Genomic DNA, 21985 nt, shown 5'->3' with positions numbered 1-21985 from the left:
ACTCCCTAGTCGACACGGCAGCTCTACGTCGCGCACAACCACAACAACAGCTACAACTTCCTCCTACAAATGCACGATGGAGTACGTGCAGACCGCAGTGGACGACTCCTCAGTCCATGAGTTTCATGTCTCAGACCAGATCATGTAAATCCAACTGCAGAAATATCCGGGGGACGGGAGCGTCGCCGTAACTGTAGTAACTCACACACACAGACGCATACACATGTCTGGAGAGGAGCAGCCTCTCTGTTTTCCAAAACTACAGAGTGGCCCGCGTTAATGTGCCGTTAAAATCATTTTTGTGTCAACACGTTAATAACGCTGAGAGGACAGCTGAAGAAAGACACAGGGGCGTGGAGAGAAGTGTTCTACCGAGCAATTCAGTGACTGTAAGCAGCCTAACACTGCTACATTACAATTTTCTATTGAATTTTTGCGATTCGGAGTTTGGTTTTCCGCGTTCCGAGTGCAATTAAACGCAGCAAGCGTCGGGCCGGCTTGGATCATAACATAGACAAATTCTGCATTTGCCCCACGGACACTACACTGTTTGCTATTTTCTTTGTAAATTTATTTATGGCTCCCCCGACCAATCTTTTGCATATTTCAGCTTATTTTATGCTATTACTGCTGTATTTGCGATAATGCTCCTTTAAACCCCTGTAACCACTGTGCACAGATCACATCAACATAAAAAAATAGTAATGGGGATGAAACCAGAAGCAGCTGTGCGTAAAGGACGCATCGCAGAGCGTCTCTCTCTCTTTTTTTCCGGAGATGAGCAATGCCGAATATATATTCACTCTCTGATGCTGTTTGTGGTTGGCTGAGAGAGATGTTAACTTGTTATTTTGCATCACGTTTTAATCTGTGTTAAATCAGGCAGGTTGAGTTCCATTACACATGCCAACCGCCTTTGATCTGACATCAGATGTGACGGGACAATCTATATAGATATAGATGTATGTGCTGATTAAGATGATTGCATTGAATAGTGACAATTGCAATTGCATTAAAATGTGCCTGAATCTGTGGAAACCTGCCTGTGAGGTCTTGGTGACGTGTGCACTCTGCGCCTGTCAGCCAAACTACCACTGCACTGCCTTGCGCTGAGAGTAGACCTGGTTTTAGTTGGCAAGCATTCAGCGCACCGTCGGCGTTGCTCTTTGGCACGAAACTGTCACTGCGCCAAGCTGAATGTGACTCCTCCCCCTGCTGCGCCGCCACACCCATCTCTGCACACCTCTGTCTACCAAACTGCAAACCAAGCGCGTGCTGCACTGCGCTGGACAAAACTTGCACTGCGCAGTAAGTCTGTGAAGATTAATAAATTAATAAATAAAGCCTGACTATAACTGTATTATGGTTCCCTTTCATGAAACAACACCAATTAAGTTTCATAATTGTCAGTATTACAGAGATTACCTAGTACAGTCCAGACAAATTGTTGTTTGTTAATGTCATGTCAGTCACACATGTTTAACATGAAGCAATTTCCAAATAACTAGCAGACAGTTTTTCTATTTACCTGTGGCCACAGAGTAGAAGGCAGTCTGTGTGAAGGCCCTCTTCTTTTGCTTCCCACCTCCAACATATTAAATTGTGTCATGATGCTGTTCATGAAGAGTCTGCAACAGATAAAAAATGAAGACAATTGTTAACAGTAAACTTATATAACTTGTAACTTGTAACCACCCACTATTATGTTGTCTGTTCTACAGATATTAAACTTCTATGTGTAATCATACCTGTCCATGATTTTGTTCGTGCAGGTCTTCAAATCCTTTCCTCCAATATGAGACAGTTTTGCAATCTGTATGATATTACAAATTATCAACATTGTGAAAAACATGGAATTACTTAAGGAAACGCTTTTCAAAGTTGAATTCAGGGACTCTGTTCCTTTAGGTAAGGAAAATGTGACCCTTACAAGTCTGTAACTGGGAGTTTATGAAATCAAATAGACACTGGAAATAGTGCTGCTAGCTATATTTTAATCAATTTTGGGCTTATATTTTCAGGTAGTAAGTATTATGCATCATATGACTCAAGAAAATCTGCTATTGTATGTGCTACTGTGTAAAGTCTCATTTAAACCTTACTTTTGGCTGAGCATGCCATATTTCACAAACAAACAAATCGTTTTTGCAATGATGCTTGTACTAGCAGGCAAGCCATAGCTAGCGAGCTAGCAGGGCAGGCAAGCCATAGCTAGCATATCAAGCATATCGTCGGCATTTTGCAAACGGATTGATGACAATTAAATGAACAAACATTGCAGGAAAAAGCAGCATTTCAATAACGTAACCTTGACCACTCACCTATAGGAAGCTCTTCTTCTTTTCGCACACTCTTCTCCGCTCTCGACCGGTGTCGTGCATGGATGTGGTGTAGTGCTAGAAGCATAGACGGCCAGAAGTCGTTTTTCAACTTCCCGAAACTGATTTCCGGTCCACAAGACAACTTCCAGCGTGTTGCTGCCTCCTAGTGGGGAGGGGAGGGATCTGCTGACAGTATCTCCATATCCATATTGTCTACTGTCCCCGATCGCCTATAGTGCAAATTGCCATTTTATTTTACTGTTCACCAATAATTATTTTTTCAAAGGAATTATTTGCATTAATGCTCAATAAACTTAATTGCAAACTGCCTATATCTATATAGGTTAATAGTGATATCTAAATATTTCTAAACATGGTTGGCATAATCTTATGCTTAAAAAAGAAAGCATAAGATGTAAACATAACATAAACAACATAAAAAAAATAAAGATAACTTAATAGTTTAAACCTGGTCTAAATCTAGATGCTAATTAAACGTCTAAATCAAGGCTAAATCTAAACTTCACTGTATATTGATCAATGGTCATTCAGATGATTTTAGTACAATATTTGGACACCATTGTGCAACTTACAGTTATATCTGTGGTCAGTATTTATTATTTAATGTATTTAATTCAATTGTCTAGATTTGGTCTAAAAATAGACGTTGATATGAGGTCTTGATTTAGACGTCTAAATCGAGTCTAAATCTAAACTACACTGCACTTTGATCAATGACTGTTATAAATGTTTTAATCCAACATTTGGCCATCATTTATACAATTTACAGTTACTTTTTGGACGGTACTCATCATTTAGTGCAATCATCTAGATTTGGTCTTAAAATAGACGTTGATATGAGGTCTTGATTTAGACGTCTAAATGGAGTCTAAATCTAAACTACACTGTACATTGATAAATGACTGTTAAAAATGTATTAATCCAACATTTGGCCATCATTTATACAACTTACAGTTGTTTTTTTATTTAATATTTAATGATTAATGGATTAAATTCTATCGTCTAGGTTTGGGCTAAAATATAGACCGATTATAGACGGGCTAATGTCGGTCTAAACTTAGACTAGACGTCTAATAGACGTCTAATGCTCAGTGGGTAACTTCTAAAGTAAACAGAAATATCATCACCTCATTTATTTATATAGTTTTACTTTACTTTTTTTTTTTTAATAATATTTTTTTAAATTCCTTTATTTAACATTTTTCTTCATCTCAAGTCTTGGGTTTCTGAATTCAACAAAGAATGTAAAACAAGACAACAGGTGCAACTTTGCAAGCTGAGGGTATATGTGTGTGTGTGTGCATCATTGCATGTGTATCTTTGCCATTATGGGTGTTAATCGTGTGCTTTCATGCATCATTGTCCTGACACAGGGTCTCTAAATAACCTCACTGATGTGCATGAAGTCACATTATTTGAGTTGGATGACTGTAGTTTCTGGGCATGTTGAAAATACTGAACTGAAATCCAGCAGCAACTGTGTGAACCACAGAGCTGCAGTGAGTCACTTTGGTTACTTTATCCAGTCTGATCCATAGTCAGACAGACTTTTCTAATTTACTTCACATCGTCCACGTCTCATCTGTTTAGAAATATTTTCTGCTACATGACATCATCTCAAGGGCAACACCACCTCCATCATCACAATGCAACACAGTGTGTGGAAGGAAAAAGTTGGACCGCGTGTGTGAGTGTTACTCTATGAGGGTATGAGGCATCTTATGGTATCAAAGCCCTCATGTCTGTCCCACATGTGATTACGTGGCTACATGTAAACACTGCTACATGTGAAGTGAGCTAACATTAAACTGAGAGCACTTGCATCAAGTGTCTCAGTCTAGAAGTCCTGACCATGAATCACTGGCCAGTTCCCCACACCGTCACCATCATGACATTATAGCTGGCAAAAGGCAAAGCTGGCTTTTATCAGTACTCTTAGCCTCTGAAAGTCACACAGATCATGCAGCACAGACTCACTGGCCCTCATTTATCAAACTTGCGCAGGATCTGGTGTAGATTCTGGTGTAAATATCAGTGTACGCCAAGTGTCACGTGTGATTTACTAAAAGTGTGTACCCTGCTGATTTCGGCGTAGAACCGGCGTGGTGGTGATAAATCCGGCGGCTGAAAACGAGCGTCATTTAAATGTCACGCCCCGATATATTCCTGCTTTAGAGGCGTCGCCCTGCCCCTTTTACGACATGGAGACACGGAAGACGGCCAAGAAGAGGGACTTTACTGGCATTACCGCGTTGAACAGGGAGAGGGCGGCAACATTAAATATCTGGACATTGATAGATTGATAGTTTTGTGATTGATAAGCGTCATCCCGGTGGATGGAGGCTGCAGACGCACGTGTCACCGACCACGTCAGGAAAACCAGCGATCTCATGAAATGCTCCTGCAGTTTACTAAACACAAGTGACTGAGGAGAATCACGGCCCTAATATGCCTCATCATATAGGCATTACTGCTGCGAACGCGACTTTATGACCATCAGCACCGCTGGCATGGTTCGGCTGATGGAGGGATGTGAAACACCGGCTCGATCTCCCGCTGACAGGTCCCGGTGACGGGGAAAAAAAAAAAAAACACTCCGCCGCGGAGATCAGCTGGACCTGGACAGGTAGCGGAGCTCTCCCCCCCGCCCCCCCCGTCCGGCAGAGAGAGAGAGAGACTGAGGAGCCGTCCGGTCATGCTCTGGTGCAGGAGATGTTGGAAGTTTGTGTGTGTGATCTACAATAACAGGTCTGTCTGTCATTGACTGTTTCTGTTAACACAGCTGATTAACGAGCATCTGTCACGTCGTGGTTTTTAATTCATCTCAGTTGCTCAAAATAAAAGTCGAGTTAAATTTTCAACAAGGACTTGGTTGTAGCGTTTCTTTTTTTTTTGCTTCTTTTTATCAATATAAACAACAACAACAACATGTGGTCCACATCGCTGCGTTATTAGACTATGGTTTAATAATCATTCTGACACAGCAGCACGTTCCCTCATGTTCTACGCTGGTTCCAAATGTGCGTACACCTGGTCAGAGCTGGCGTGAGATTTGTGCGTACCGTACGCTCACGCTCAGATTGATAAATGCCGATCCTTGCGGTGAATTTGGTGTACACCCATTTTTTTGGTGTACGCAAGTTTCATAAATGAGGGCCAATGGGAGTATATTTAGAAAAGTTTTCGAAATAAAAGTTTGATGAGGGGTGAATAAAATCATCAATAAAAGCATCTTAGACCTAATGGTCTAGGATGCCGATGTGATAGTGATGTGAGTAGGGATATTCAGCAAAATAAAGAGAAAACTCATTTATCTCAAGATAGATGCAAATGACTGAATCTGTTGTCTTCATTCACTCCAAAAAAGATGGAAAAAAAATAAAGAAATGTAACATTCACAAATATTTTTTGATTCTTCACTTAAAAATGTGCAGTTTAGATTCTCATCCAGATGTCTGTTTCTTGTCCTGCCACCCAATTTGCTCAGTTGCCAGAGTGAAGACTCTGGCACAATGGCACCCTCCAGTGTTGGCTTATAATATTTACAGGGACGGGGACATAACAACTAGAAATAATAATGAATATAAGAATAGAATAGAATAGAATAGTATAGAATATAATGTCAACACAGTGACTTTAAAAACAGCAGTAGGGAAAAGCACCTTTGCCTATAGTGGGGCTATAGCGTGGAACAGTCTCCCTGCCTCATTTAAATTAATCAGCTTGAAACACAGGTTTAAAGTAGCAGTGAAGAGGTGGTGGATGGACTGCTTAAAGCAGTAGAGTATTTCCTCCATCATCCTGCAACATGCTTCCGAGTAACTTATGTGTGCACTTTTTCCTTAAGGTGTATTGCAATTGCACATAATCCTCGTTTTGTGTATTGTGTATTGCAAAGCTGTATTTAACTGTACTGTAAATGACTGTTCAGTAGTAATTATTCCAATGTTATTGTTTTATCGCCTAGCTCGGATTGTCTTAGAGGACCACAGTGGAAATAAGTCCTGGACTTTTCTGTGTTATCCTCGTCAGTTTTTTGTATTTCTTTTCTACTGACAAATAAATCAAATCAAATAGATCAGACCTAACAGAATACTTTGTTTCTGTTGTCACCAGCAGACTTGGTGACTGTGGTTTCATTGTAGCCGAGATTAAATCTGTCATACAAGGGGAGTCATGCATGTGAATTGCTGAGTTAAAAAAGGCATCAAGTTTGTGGACTGTTGCATTTCAAATATGCAGAAGAAGGACTCGACATACAAGTTAAACACCACATGAGCAAATAGTTTCACCTTCAAGATCATAGATGACACAAAAACTGTCAGACAGTGTCGTAGCCGTTTCCTCCCACAGTTGCTTAGAAGGTTACAAGAAATAACTATTACTCTGACACCTACAGTAACAACTCATCTGTGGAATGCAGCCACAAAGTTTCAGAAAATGGACAAAGACTTCCCCCATGAAATGATATCACACTGCAGGGAGAAACACAGAGCCCAAATGCAGACACAAACACAGGAGAGTGAGCTCAAAAAGGTACCCAATAGTCCAGACATGAAAAATCCAAACACTTGGTCGAATGGCTCTAAAGTCCTAGATGTCATAAAAAAGAAACACAAAAAGGGGTCTCCAATCAAAAGTGCAATTGATTGATTGATTGATTGATATCTTAATTTTGATCATGTAAACGACAATGTAAAAAAATAAAATAAATAAGATAAAATAATAATATAATAAGGAAATAAGTGAACAGCAAAAATGTATACACAAAAAAAAGTAACATCTCATAAGCAACGCAGTTTACATGAGCGAAAAGGAGTAGGAAGAAGTATAAATTTATCTAATCCTACCCCTATAATTTTAACTATATGTTCTAATTAAACATTTTACACATTACACATTTTAATCCAAATAGTAAGCAAACACCTTGTGTGAATTATTCAATGTAGCTCTGGAGAATCATTTCTTTATGTCTCTTTTTAAACATGATTACACTCGAAATGTTTTTGATTTCACTTTCACTCATATTATTCCACAGTTTTACTCCACAAATGGTGATACAGAAACTTTTCTTTGTTGTGTGACCTCTGCCAACCTTTAGATTTGATTTCTCTCTTAAATCATAACCTTGCTCTCTTTCATGAAACATTCTCTGAATATTTCTTGGTAGCAGATAGTTCCTTGCTTTATATAATACTTGGGCTGTTTTATGCTTCACCAAATCAAACAATTTTAGAGTTTTAGATTTCCAAAATAAGTCATTGGTGTGTGCCCCATAATCAACCCTGTGAATAATCTCATTGCTCTTTTTTGCAGTATGAAAAGTGGCTGAAGTGCAGTTTTGTATGTGTTTCCCCATGTCTCTGTACAGTACTCTAAATAAGGAAGAATCAGTGAATTGTACAGAATATGGAGTGATTTATGATCTAGGACATGCTTTGCTTTTACCAAAACTGAAATGCTGCGAGACAGTTTAGATTTGATATGTTTAATGTGAGGTTTCCAGCAAATTTTGTCATCTATTATCACTCCCTGGAATTTATTTTCATTTACTCTTTCAATATTTACACCATCTATTTGTACCTGTATTTGATTGTGTATTTTACAGTTTCCAAATAACATGATTTTTGTTTTGTTCAGATTTAGTGATAATTTATTCTTGTCAAACCATTTTTTAATTTTACTTAACTCTGAAGTGATGACATCCAAAAGTTGCTGCAAATTTTCACCAGAACAAAAACTGTTTGTGTCTTCTGCAAATAAAATACATTTAACTAGACAAGACACATTACAGATGTCATTAATATAGGACAAAGAGTTTGGGTCCCAAAACTGACCCCTATGCAATATCCAGACATTCTGACGAGCAGTCTCCCATCTTCACATATTGCTGCCTGTTTCTCAAATAACTTCCCACCCAATTCAAGGCAACCCCCTGATCCCATATTGCTCCAATTTATAAATCAATCTATTGTGGTTAATTGTATCAAATGCTTTTTTTTTTTTTAGATCAATGAATACTCCTGCTGCATATTGCTTTTTATCTATGGAATCTGTTATAGTTTCTATGAGTTCTGTTAAAGCAAGTGATGTTGAATGGTTTGATCTGAAACCATTGACTGTTACTGAGTAAGTTGTGTTTTTCTATAAAACTGTCCAGTCTGTTATTTAAAAGTTTTTCTAGTATTTTTGAGAATTGAGGAAGAAGAGAAACAGGCCTGTAATTTGTGAAGTGGTGACGATCCCCAGTTTTGTACAGCAGTGTTACTTTTGCTAGTTTCATTTTATGAGGAAATTGCCCGGTTTGGAATGATAAATTGAAGATATGAGTGAGTGGTTTAGAAATCCCAGCAATAACCCTTTTTACTGTTTTCATGTCTATGTCATGACAGTCAGATAACATCTTGTTTTTACATTTATTAACAGTTTCTATAATTTCTTTTTCTTCTATTGCTCTGAGAAACATAGAAGAAGGATTCCTTTCTATGACCTCCTCATTGGTACTTCCAGTCATTGGTGGATCGGGGATTTTTTCTGCCAATTTCGGTCCAACACTTACAAAGAAATGATTAAACTTATTAACCACCTCCTCAATATTATCAACATTTAAATCATTATCAATAAAATATTCAGGGTAATTAGTCTGTCTAGAGCCATTTCTTATTATACTGTTCAAAATATTTTAATATTATTTTTGTTATTTTCTAATATTTCATTATATTTTTTATATTTGTTTTCACTTTCTGCTGTTCGATGTTTTAGAAATTCTCGATATAATGTATTTTTCTTTTTACAAGCATTTTGAAGTCCCTTTGTGATCCACTGATTATCTTTATGATTTTGCTTTTTTCTATATTGTTTGATTGGACAATTTTTTATCATAGAATACACAATTTTTTTTTTAAGAATTCATCATATGCTTTGTTGCAGTCTTTTTCTTTATATATTTGTTCCCAGTCTTGTGATAGCAAATCATTTCTTAATTTAACCATAGACTCTTCTGTCCTAACCCTTCTATATTGTAGTTTGTTATCCTGTTGGTTATTCATGTGGCTGTTGTTGTAAGTTGTAAAAACAGGCAAATGGTCACTGATATCACAAACTAACAGTCCGCTCACTGTGTCATTGTCTATTTGATTAGTGAAGATATTATCAATGAGTGAGGCACTATGGGAAGTAATGCGGCTGGGTCTGGTGATTTTAGGATATAGACTTAAAGGGATAGTTCACCCAAAATTCAAATTTCACTCATTATCTACTCACCCTCATGTCAACTAAGAGCTGTGAGAATTTTCAGAGTCCTCCGTTCCTTCTCTGAGTTACGGGGGGGTCTGCGCAGCAGTATTTGTCCATATAATGGTTGTGAATGGACACCAGAGCTCTTCGTCCAAAAAGACACACCAAAAAACATCCAAATACCTCCATACTGCTCGTCTGTAATGTCCCTCTTGTATTGAAGCCCCGACATGAGAAATTGTTCCGAAAAAAATTAAATAAGTCTATATTTTAAGCTTGTTTGTAGCGGAAGCTCCCAGTGTCTCAGTTCACTGCTCTGCCTGTGTAAGTGCAAATCTCACGTGATTTGCACTGACCGGCGGAACAATTTCTCATGTCGGGGCTTCAATACAAGAGGGACATTACAGACGAGCAGTATGGAGGTATTTGGATGTTTTTTGGTGTGTCTTTTTGGACGAAGAGCTCTGGTGTCCATTCACAACCATTATATGGACAAATACTGCTGCGCAGACCCCCCCGTAACTCAGAGAAGGAACGGAGGACTCTGAAAATTCTCACAGCTCTTAGTTGACATGAGGGTGAGTAGATAATGAGTGAAATTTGAATTTTGGGTGAACTATCCCTTTAAGGGGACAACGAGGAGTTTTGGAAAAGCGAAGCGTTTTCACACTACATTTATGAGCCTCCGCGCGCACCGTACATTTCTTTGACCGGGTGCAAGACGGACTCATGCTTTCATTCATCAATAATTAAAGTCAGAGGTTCAAAGAGGTTCACATACCACCGTAGTTCCGACCATGAACGGCGATGCGGCTGCGTTATTCTCATGATTCGCAACGAAGGAAACGCTGGTCGGCTCGACCAGCACTTCCGCCACCACTAATAATAACAAAATAACGATAGAGACAGAACAATATATTTATCGAAAATGGGCCCATTAACAAGTGTGGGTAGCGGAGATTCATCCACATTAACGTGAGACTTTTTTATAACCGAATAGAAACTCCTCGTTGTCCCTTTAAGCTGTATAAAGTGTTGATAAATTCTTCTGTCATTTTGTGTTTATTTTGGTTTAGTAAGTCAATGTTAAAGTCACCACAGATAAACATGACTTTCTGACTTATTCTTGAGAAATGTTCCTCCATCCAGTCCCTGAACAAGTCTATGTTTGAACCTGGTGTTGTATATACAACTCACAATGATATTTTTCTTTCTCTCCAGTACAATTTCTATAGTAACACATTCAAGAAGATTATCCACTACTACTGACAGCTTTTCATCAACCTTGAAATTGAATTTCCTGTCCACAAACAAAGCAACACCACCACCGTTCTTGTTTTTTCTGTTTACATAGACCAATTCATATCCATCCAGTTTAAAGTCAATAGCCCGTTCACTGTTCATCCAAGTTTCTGATACAGCAATGATGCTAAAAGGCTGTGTGATCTGGCTTAGGAAATATTTTATGTTCTCAAAATTGGCATACAGGCTCCGGCTGTTAAAGTGGATTATTGATATTTTGTTTCCAGATTTTATAGTGTTGTTGAACTGTTCTTCAGTGTAATAGTAGCAGTTGTTCTTGATGTTAGGGAAAAAGTTTTCTGGATCAATGTCATTTTCTATGTCCTGTGGATGATGCTCAGTATATTGAAAAGGGTTTAGCTCTAGATCCTCATATTCAGTAATCCTTTGTGTAACATTATTATTTCCAGAATGTGTTTGGGTTGTGTTTGTTATCATTAAAAGTGTGTGGGGTTACCCATACCTGCTAGGCTTGTTGCTCTTGGCTATTTTGGAGTACTGCTGCGAGGACGAATGATCAGTTTTTCGTGCCGTTGGTAGGCAATGTCCCCCCTCTCTCTCGCAGCTCTCAGATCTGGCATCAGTTCTTTCCTCTTCCTCCTTACAGCATCTGTGTAGTCCTCATTTATGTAGATTTTACTTCCCTTCAGGTTCTTGGTGTGTTGTAGAATGGTTGATCTGTCCTTATATCTTAAAAACCTTACTACTATGGGCCTGGGTCTGTCACCTCCGGGTTTCCCTGTGCGATGGGCTCTCTCCATCTCCATATCTTCTTTAACTGTAGCTTTTCAGCCAGAACCTTCTTCACCTTTTCCTCTGTCTCAGACCAGGTTTCTCCTGGTGACTCCATTATCCCATCAAAGACCAAATTGTTTCGTCTGGACCGTCCCTCTAAATACTCCATCTTGTCAGTGACAACTAGTAAACTGTCACACACTGTAGCATCCCCGGCTAAATGATGGTCGAACTCTCAAACTGATGGTTCACAATGTTTTATTCCTTGGACCGTATTCAATGTAAACACACCGTAAGAGCTATGAAAAGAAGAAAACAAAATACAGTTACCTTTACTCTTACTTGAAATTACCTTTAACTGCCTTTATCTTAAACAATCATGTAAGTTGACTCTCTTTTTATCTAATAAACTTATTGTAGACTCACAGGTTTTACTCCATGAATTTAAATATATATTTTAACTGCTACGACTGATGTTACAGTCATGAGGGAAAATTCACATTTTAACTGAAAGACAACCTCCCATAGAGTGCAATAGAAAACAATATTTGACATGAAATTAGCATTATTAACCGTTCGTTTTTAACCCAATAAACAGTTTTTAAACTTAGCAGACCTTATATAAAACAGACAAAATACGTCCCGTTGCATTAATAAAACAACCTACGAGTTAGCTTATAGCTTCATCTCACTTCAATACAGACCGACACGGCAGCTTCGCCGATGCTAATAGTAGCTACCGCTAACCACAATACGTTTTATGCATGAAAATATCCACGGCAACCAAACTCGAGCCGGACATAAATATAGCATGAAATGGTAACAAAACAAACCTTGTGCCCCTTATTAGCCAGGTGCTAGGGCGTTTCATGTGGGTTAGACACACTTTGCTTGCTTTTAGCATTGAAGACACTCTTTTAGCCTTGCAGACATACTTTTCCTTCTGCCGGTAAACTCCGAAGCATCGGATGTGTACGAGGTCTCAGCGAGACGCTTTCAAAATAAGAGCACTGAATATCCGTCTGCTTAATGTATAAAAAATAAAAGCCTGGCTTTAAAGAATGTTACTAAGTAAACATAAAAACACATTTATAAAAATACTATGCTCATATTAAAGGTCATTTACACTCCCACCAAATCATTACTGGTTTTTCATCCCCTTATTAGATGTAAAGCATGAATGATTTCTAAACCATGTGACCTTTAACCTTTAGTGCTTGAGTCAAAAATGTCCATAAACTCTTCATACTGTAAAGGATAGGTTGTGGAGTGAAGGGGGTGATTAAACAGTCTCTAGGAGCAGGATCAGCTTCTGCACTGGACGTTCAACGATGGATGGCTTGCCAGAACGCTGTCCCTCCTTTCCCATCTTCTGGTCTCCAACACGAATCTTCACTCTCCTCACTAGTCCATCTTTATCAGTCACTGTCTCTACAACTTTAGCCAATTTCCACTCGTTGCGAGGTTGATCTTCTGTCTTTTCCATCACAATGTCACCGACTTTGAGGTTTCTCCTTGGAGTATGCCAGCGTTGTCTGGTAGCAATGTTGTACACATACTCTCTTCTCCACCGGCCCCAGAACTGCTCTGCAAGGTACTGAACACGGCGCCACCTCTTCCGAGCATACATGTCCTCTCTGATGAATCTGCCAGGAGGTGGTAAGGCTGCAGTGGGTTTCATGGTGAGTAGGTGATTGGGCGTTAGCGGCTCTGGACTATCTGGATCATTTAAGTTGTCAACGGTGAGTGGACGACTGTTCACAATAGCTGCTGCCTCATAAAAGAATGTCCGTAGAGAGGCATCGTCCAGCCTGCCTGATGAGGGTGAAAGAGTTAAACGAAGAACATTCCTCACCGTTCGGATCTGTCTCTCCCATACGCCTCCAGCATGGCTTGCATGCGGAGCGTTCATGCTGAAGTCACACTGTTTCTCAGCCAAAAACGTAGTCAGACGATCAGCATCCAATTGCTTGAGAGCTTCATTCAGTTCGTTTTTAGCTCCAACGAAGTTCGTTCCTTGGTCACATTTTATGTCACGTACTGCTCCTCTTATTGCAATGAAACAACGAAGTCCATTTATGAAGGCATCTGTCGACATGTCGTCTAACATTTCAATGTGGATAGCTCGACAGCAAAGGCAGGTAAAAAGCAGGCCGTATCTCTTTTGTACTTTGCGTCCTTGTTTGGTGAAAAACGGACCGAAACAGTCCATTCCACAATAGGTGAAAGGTGGTGATGGATCCACACGCTCAGACGGCAAATCTGCCATTCGCTGCTCCTCTGTGAATCTTCTGAGTTTTCGACATGTCACACATTGATGCAGATGCGTTGCCACAGCTCTGTTGATTCCTGGAATCCAGAATCCATTTGATCTGATCTCATTAATAGTCAAGCCTTTTCCTTGATGTTGGACTTTCTCGTGACAGTGAGCAATTATTGCCTTGGTGATGGGATGACTCTTTGGTATGATCACTGGATGCTTCAGTGAGGTAGGGAGTGATGCATTTTTCAGTCTTCCTCCCACCTTGAGGAGTCCATCCTGATCAAGAAAAGCATCCATCTGAAACAGTTTACTCTGAGAGGGAAGTTGAGTTACCTTACTGAGCAACTTTAACTCTTCTGGATATGTGTGTCTCTGTAAGTTTCTTATGATGATGCAGCGTGCGTCTTCTCGTTCTTGGACGGTGCTGTGGTCTGTTGACTTATCATGTCTGACACGACGAATGAGACGAGCGACAGCCTGAGTTGCTTTTGACCACGAAGAAAACTTTGACAGGCGGTCTGAGAGACTCAGCTGTTCCCGTGTCTGTGTGTTTAGAGTCTGAATCCTCTTGACTTCAGGATCTCCAATCTGTATTTCTGCGCTAACATCTGTAGCTAGAGGTATCTCTTTCTCCCATAAGAACCAAGGTCCTTTGAACCAGCTTGATGTGAGAATCTCACTTGCGCTTGATCCCCTAGATGCGATGTCTGCAGGGTTATCAGTGGTTGAAACATATCTCCATTGTTGAGGAGAAGAGCTGAGATGTATTTTCTGTATCCGATTTGACACGAAAGTGTGAAAACGACGTGCCTCATTGTTAATGTATCCCAAGATGACTTTTGAATCTGTCCAGAAATACTCAACGACATCTGTTAAACCAAGCTCCTCCTTTAAGGTGTTGCTTGTGTGGCAGAGTGGCCCACTCATTGTTTGTTTTTATATTTTGGGTGTAGTGCTTTGGGGTGGAATTCCACTTTCTTTTCCTGCCCACTGTGTCACAGTCTGGGATCAATCTCCCCCTTGATTAAGGGGCGGCGCACCGAAAATTATATGTGACGAGGCTCACCTAGTCCAGGTGCGTGTCCTCCTGCCTCGTCTCAGTAGCGTCGTCAGTGCAGCTTCGTCTGGCGTGACGGCGGCAGTGTTTGTGTGGCGGTGAGGTGCAACAGGCTAATCCAATACTTTTCATGTTCTCCGGTAAGTTTTCCTACCAGTAGTTTATTGCTCTGCATCTGTGGCTTGGCATGGTGTTTATTGCACTCTCTGCTTGTAGCAGAGTCGGCTGGTCGTCTGGCTGGAGCGTGAGGAAGGAGTTTGGTCCTGGGGGCTTTTGTGTGTGTGCGTGAGTGTGCCGGTTCACACGGCCACACAGTGTCTGCTCCTTTTGCTGCTGGTTGTGCCTCCGCTCTACGTTGTCAGGTAGGTCTCTCGATCTCATTGTACTGTGCATCGGTGTTATGTAGCAACATGGCTGACTATCCTTGGCTTTGCAGCAGTGTGGCCCGACTACGTCGGAAGTGGGAGTGTGGTCTGGAAGCGGGCGCGTATGCTTTGCGTGCGTGGTGGTCAATTTCTACGGTAGGCTGTCTCATTGTTTTGTGCTTTAGTGTAATGTGCCTTCTTTAGCTGTTCTTAAATATGACTTTGCCGCCTCTGACCTGTTGTCTACAGCTAAGCTGCCGTGTTGTAGTGCACCTCCCCCTGTGCCGGAGCCCTGAAGCATCCACGTCCCTAACGAAGCGGGCCTCTACACTGCCAGGGTCCCTACTGCTGTTCTGTCTGAGTTTCTTTTGTTTCTTTTCTTTACAAGCTCATATTATTAGTTTAGTATTCAATAATTTTTATTTTGGTCATTTGTTTTGGGTATGAGTGTGAGGTGCAGGCCTTTTGCCTAGCACCTGAACCCTGTTAAAGCTGCAACTGCGCTGTGCCCCTGGGCGTAGTTAGTTTGGTATTTTGTTTCTTTTTGTTTTGCTTATATATTCAGAGGGTTCGAGAGTGAGTGGGTGTGTGTGTGTGTGTGTGATAAAAAGAAAATATTTTGGTGTATGTATTTGGGCCTAGTAATTGAAGCCTTTAACCGTTGTCTCTTCTCTCTTGGGCAGGAGCTGCTGGTGCCACAGAGGCAGGAGACTGACTGATCCCGGTGGTGGCGGTCCCCTTCACTCCCCTGTACAGTAGTGCACTTTGGTGTGACCAGTGTGTGTGTGTGTTTCTTTTATGTGTGGTGTTAACATAAGGGCCCCTTCCCTCCCCCCTTATCAGCAGTCCTCCATGCCAGTGAAACATTTTTTTTAAAAGAATATTGTCAATAAATTGTATTTTTTTCTGGAATCACGTCTGCACGCTGTGTCTCTTAAACCTGTGTGTCCTTTGGGGTAATAGAAATTAGTATCTTACCTAAATTTCCTGGGGGCGAAATTCCCCCAGGTGGCGTTGTTGGGTTCAGTAAGGAAGTAAACTTAATTCCTCCTTGTAGCATTGCCACAACTTGGCGTTGTTGGCAGGATGACACTTTGAAGTCAGACGTGTATTCCTTTTTGTTTTCTTTTCCTCACCTTACTTTCATTATTTGGGTTTTGTTTCCTTTAAAAAAAAAAAAAAAAAAAAGCTTGTGTTTTTGTATTGGGTGTAATTAGTCAGACAGAACAGCAGTGGGTTAACCCAGCCCTAAACACTATCTTCTAAATTTATCTAGCAGGTTTTCTGCAGCTCCACCTCTGGTACCATGGAGGAGGAACTGCAACAGCTCAGAGAACAGGTCATGCAGCTGAAGGCAGACAATGAGCGGCTCTGCCGGGAAAGGGAGGCCTCGCGGGCTGGTTCAAGCGCGGCTGCTCCAGCCCCTCCTGCCCCGGTGAGTACTGCTCCAGGAGCTGATGTCAGTGCTACAGTAACAGAACGATTGGTGGTAGTGCCTCGTGACCGTAGGTGCCCAATCTTTAATGGTAAGACCGGTGTAAGTGTGAATGACTGGGCAGAGGAAGTCCAGGCCTGTATCCGTGCCCGTCGTCTGACGGCGGCTGATCAGGCCCTCTTTATGTTTGATCATCTTGAGGGTGAGGCGAGGGAGGAGATAAAATACCGCACCAGAGCAGAGCAAGCAGACCCAGACCAGATCATTGCTATCCTGAAGGACTTGTATGGTTGCACCCGCTCCTATATAGCTTTGCAGCAAGCCTTTTTCGCCAGGACGCAGCAAGAGGGAGAGACCTTGCAAGAGTTTTCCTTGGCTCTGATGGCCCTTATGGAGCGGGTAAAGCAGCAGGCACCTGATGGTCTTCTTAACTCTACCGTTCTGCTTCGAGACCACTTTGTGGAGCATGTTCTCGATGGCGCCCTTCGTCGGGAGTTGAAACAGCTGGTCCGGCGTCAGCCTCAGGCCACTTTGATAGAAGTACGTGCGGAAGCTCTCCGCTGGGAAAGGGAGGGATTCCCAGGGGGCGCTAGAGAGCGCAGTCATTCTCTCCCGGCCATGTATGGTCTGCAGTATGGAGTCCAAAGTGGTCCCTGTCCACCTTCGGCCATTCCACAGAACTCCGACCTATGTGAGTTGAAGGAACTTTTAAAGCGACAGCAGGAACAACTTAATCAGCTCACTCAGACTGTGGCCTCTTTGCACACCACTTCCTTGCCACCTCGCCATAATCATGCTGGTCCATTGATCTGTCGTAGATGCCATCAACCAGGCCACTTTGCAAGAGAGTGTCATGGCCGGCAAGCTCCTCCTCAGGCCCGTGCTAGTTCTGCCTTCGGCCGAACCACCCATGAAACCAGACAGGCTCCTTCTGCTTCCCAGTCGGAAAACTGAAACCCACTGAGTTGCAGAGCCACAGCTCAGGTGGGGAGTCGACGGGCTCAAGGGAAGGGACCGTGGGTAAATTAATGTCATCGTGTCCTCATTTGGATCTTTTGATGAGTGGTGTTACGGTCCCATGCTTGCTGGACACTGGGTCCATGGTGTCCACTATAACAGAGAGCTTCTTTTTGGAGCATTTTGCCCCATGGGGTCACAATCGCCTCCAGTCTTGTCATTGGCTCCAACTTCGAGCGGCTAACGGCTTAGCAATCCCGTACATTGGCTATCTTGAGCTGGACGTGTCACTGTGTGGCAAGGTATTTCATGGATGTGGGGTACTGGTGGTACGAGACCCTCCTGGTGCATCGTCTTCTGTCCCTGGGATCTTGGGGATGAATATCATCCAACGATGTTACCAGGAGCTTTTTGGTTCACACGGTGCAGGGTTGTTTAGTCTGCCTGCCGTGAATCAAGCTCCTGATTTAGTTCTTGAGGCCTTACAACAGTGCCACCAATCGACCACTCTCCCGTCAAGGGATCTCTTTGGGACTGTCAAGGTCCGCGGCCCAACGCCAGTGCGTATACCCGGTGGGGTTACGCAGTTTATTGCAAGCACATGTCCTGAACAACCTTCTAGCTCTGTCGTACTTTTTGAACCCCTGGCATCTGGGCTTCCAGCGGGACTCCTTGCTTCCCCGTGCCTTATTCAAGTTGTCCGTGGTACTGCTTACGTCCCTGTAGTCAACGTGGGTACGGCTGACGTCCTCCTCTACCCACGCATCCGTCTGGGTACCCTCAGCCGTGCCCAAGTGGTGAGTTTACCCACTGGGGTTACAGAGGTGAGGTCAACCACAGCTACAGTTTCTTCTTGTACGGCTGAGGTCCCTGTACAGAGTGGAGTAGAGGAAGTAGACTTGTCCGCTTTAGCGCCTGAGCACCAATCCGAGGTGCGATCTCTTCTGCGCAGGTATAGCTCGGTCTTTTCGGCACATGACGGTGACCTTGGTTGTACCAAGCTCATTTCTCACGACATACCAGTGCTTGACAACGTCCCTGTGCGACAGAGATACAGGCGCATTCCCCCCTCGGAGTATGAGGAAGCCAAGGCCCACATTAATCAGCTTTTGGAGGCCAAAGTCATCAGGGAGAGCAGTAGCCCCTACGCCTCCCCAATTGTCTTGGTTAGAAAAAAAGATGGCAGTTTGCGCATGTGTGTGGACTATCGCCTCCTTAACAGTAAGACGAGAAAAGATGCTTTTCCCCTCCCTCGTATAGAGGAGAGTTTGGATGCCCTCTCCGGTGCTTGTTGGTTTTCGACCTTAGATTTGGCCAGCGGGTATAATCAAGTTCCCGTGACGGAGCAGGACAAACCCAAGACGGCTTTTTGCACACCCTTTGGCCTCTTCGAGTGGAATCGAATGCCATTTGGGCTGTGCAATGCCCCAAGCACGTTCCAACGGCTGATGCAAAGAATGTTTGGGGACCAGCAGTGTCAGTCTCTTCTTTTATATCTCGACGACATTGTTGTGTTTTCTTCTTCCATCACCCAGCATCTGCAACGCTTGGAACTTGTGTTGAATCGTCTACAACATGAAGGCTTAAAGGTCAAACTGCGAAAATGTGCTTTCTTTCAGAAAGAGGTCAGCTATCTTGGGCATATCATTTCAGGGGAAGGTGTTTCCACCGACCCAGCAAAAATTGAGGCGGTTGCCAAGTGGCAACGCCCCCGCCATGCTACAGAGCTGCGTTCATTTTTAGGATTCGCAAGTTATTATAGGCGCTTTGTAGAGGGATTTGCGAAGGTTGCAGCCCCTCTCCATAAGCTGGTAGCTGAAGTAGCTGGGACACAGGGCAAACGACGCCATAAACAAGATCTTGGTCCGTCATGGACACCCCAGTGTGAAGAGAGCTTTGAGGCTTTGAAGACAAAGTTAGTCTCAGCCCCAGTTCTGGCATACGCGGATTTTTCCCGCCCCTTCATTCTGGAGACTGATGCGAGCTATGGTGGCCTAGGAGCCGTCTTGTCCCAAGAGCTTGAGGGGAAGGTTAGGCCAATAGCCTATGCCAGTCGAGGCCTCCGACCAACCGAACGAAACATGACCAACTACAGTTCTATGAAACTGGAATTCCTTGCCCTCAAGTGGGCGATGACAGAAAAGTTTCGTGAATATCTGTTGGGGCACCAATGTATCATCTTCACTGATAACAACCCGTTAAGCCATCTTCAATCTGCTAAACTGGGAGCCACTGAGCATCGGTGGGCTGCGCAACTGGCTGCCTTCGATTTCAAGATCAAATATCGATCAGGCCGGAGCAATGGAAATGCTGACGCACTTTCCCGGCAGTACATCTCAGGTCCCACCGCTGTTGAGCAGGCCCTACCAGGTACAGCCGTTCCAGCTGCACTTCAGCAAGCTGCCCAACCAGTTGCAGTGACCCCAGTAACTCAGTCCGTGATATCTGCCCTTCCATCACATACTCCTTCAGATATTCACTTGCTACAGCAGTCCGATCCCCTCCTACAGGAGGTCTTGGTCTTTTGGAAGCAGCAGGTTCAACCGACTTTAAGAGAAAAGCGGAATTTGTCTAAACCAGCTTTGGCACTCTTGCGACAATGGGATCGTTTGGTGGAGAGGGATGGCATCCTTTATCGCAGAGTTTTTCGCTCAGATGGTGGTGAAGAGACTCTCCAGCTGGTCTTGCCAGCTCGATTGAAGCAGGAGACGCTGAGGCTGCTTCATCAAGCACACGGCCACCAGGGTATTGACCGGACGACGGAGCTGGTACGAGAGCGATGTTATTGGCCAGGGATGTGCTCAGACATAAAGCAGTGGGTACAGGAATGTGAGCGTTGTCAGGTCGCAAAAGACTCCGGGCCAGTTGCACACAGCTTTATGGGACATTTGCTGGCCTCCCGGCCAAACCAAATCGTTGCCATTGACTTTACAGTCCTGGAGCCTTCCCACACTGGGTTGGAGAATGTTCTTATAATGACAGATGTATTTAGTAAATACACTGTGGCTGTCCCAACTCGGGACCAGCGTGCACCCACTGTGGCCCAGGTCTTGCTTAATGAATGGTTCTTTAAATTTGGGGTACCTAACCGCATTCACTCCGACCAAGGTCGCAGTTTTGAGAGTACTTTGATTCAACAGCTCTGCTCTCTGTATGGGGTGAAAAAGTCCCGCACCACCCCATACCACCCTGCAGGAAACGGACAGTGTGAGAGGTTCAACCGAACTCTACACAACCTCCTGCGTACCCTACCTGTCTCACGAAAACAGGACTGGGCCTCCTGTCTCCCGCAGGTCCTTTTCTGTTATAACACCACGCCTCACCAGGTCACAGGAGAGTCTCCGTTCTTTCTTATGTTCGGACGTGAACCTGGTCTTCCTGTGGATTTCCTGCTGGGTCGAGTCCAGGACCCTGTACCGGGAAGGGTACAAGATTGGGTGGCTGAACATCAGGTAAGACTTAGGGTAGCGTTTGAGGGGGCACATGATCGGCTGTTGGCAGCGGCTGGTCGTCGCAAGGAGCGGTACGATCAGCGGGTTCGTGATGAGCCTTTGTGTGTGGGGCAGCTTGTCTACATGCGAGACCACAGTGCTAGGGGACGTCATAAAATCCATGACATTTGGAGTCCGGTGGTCTATCAGGTTCTGGAGGTGCCCCGTGGTGAGGGTGCGGTGTACGCCATTGCACCGGTAGATGACCGGGAGAGAGTGAAAAGGGTGCACCGTAACATGCTAAAGGCCCAAGTGGGGCTTGATAAGGTTGTCCCCCCCCCAGTTCCTTCGTCATTGCCAGTGGTGCCAGAGGATAACTTGTCGACTGAGGATGACCTATGGGTGTTGGTCACTGAAACCCCGTTACCATCTGCTGCAGATGCGGTCAGAAACCCGAGGTCCATAGAGTCTGGTGCTGCACCTCCATGGAGGGACCTGCCTGCCTCAGAGACACCTCTGGCGCAGGGACAGTCTGGAATCCCAGTTCCTTCTCCACCCCTGGTTGATCCCGCCAGTATTAGTCAGCCCGTCCTTCGCAGAACAGGTCGAGCCACTGCGGGCCAGCATTCTAACGTCCATCGTCTTCCACAGGCTGTTGGTCATGTTGATGAAGGAACAGTTGACCCAAGGGCAGTGTCTAATGTCCAGTATGTTCCCCACCGGCCATGGTGCTAACTTCAAGTTTGCTTTAGGTTCATCGCCGGGACGGCGATGCAAAAGCTGGGGGTAAATGTGGCAGAGTGGCCCACTCATTGTTTGTTTTTATATTTTGGGTGTAGTGCTTTGGGGTGGAATTCCACTT

General features: G+C 43.4%; 1 long non-coding RNA gene across 2 annotated transcripts; it reads left to right on the top strand.

Moving 5' to 3' along the window:
• Positions 1-14886: 14886 nt before the first annotated feature.
• Positions 14887-16156, top strand: LOC311002011. 2 transcript variants are annotated; one of them, XR_014596212.1, is made up of 4 exons: positions 14887-15075; positions 15152-15297; positions 15372-15456; positions 15550-16156. It is a non-coding gene; the product is annotated as an uncharacterized lncRNA (long non-coding RNA). The 2 variants fall into 2 exon arrangements; XR_014596213.1 differs by having other exon boundaries at positions 14887-15297.
• The last annotated feature ends 5829 nt before the right edge of the window (positions 16157-21985 follow it).

This window comes from Trachurus trachurus (genome assembly GCF_905171665.1).
Source record: "Trachurus trachurus genome assembly, chromosome: 18".
Classification (NCBI taxonomy): Eukaryota; Metazoa; Chordata; class Actinopteri; order Carangiformes; family Carangidae; genus Trachurus; species Trachurus trachurus.
This window is presented reverse-complemented; position numbering and strand designations above follow the sequence as displayed.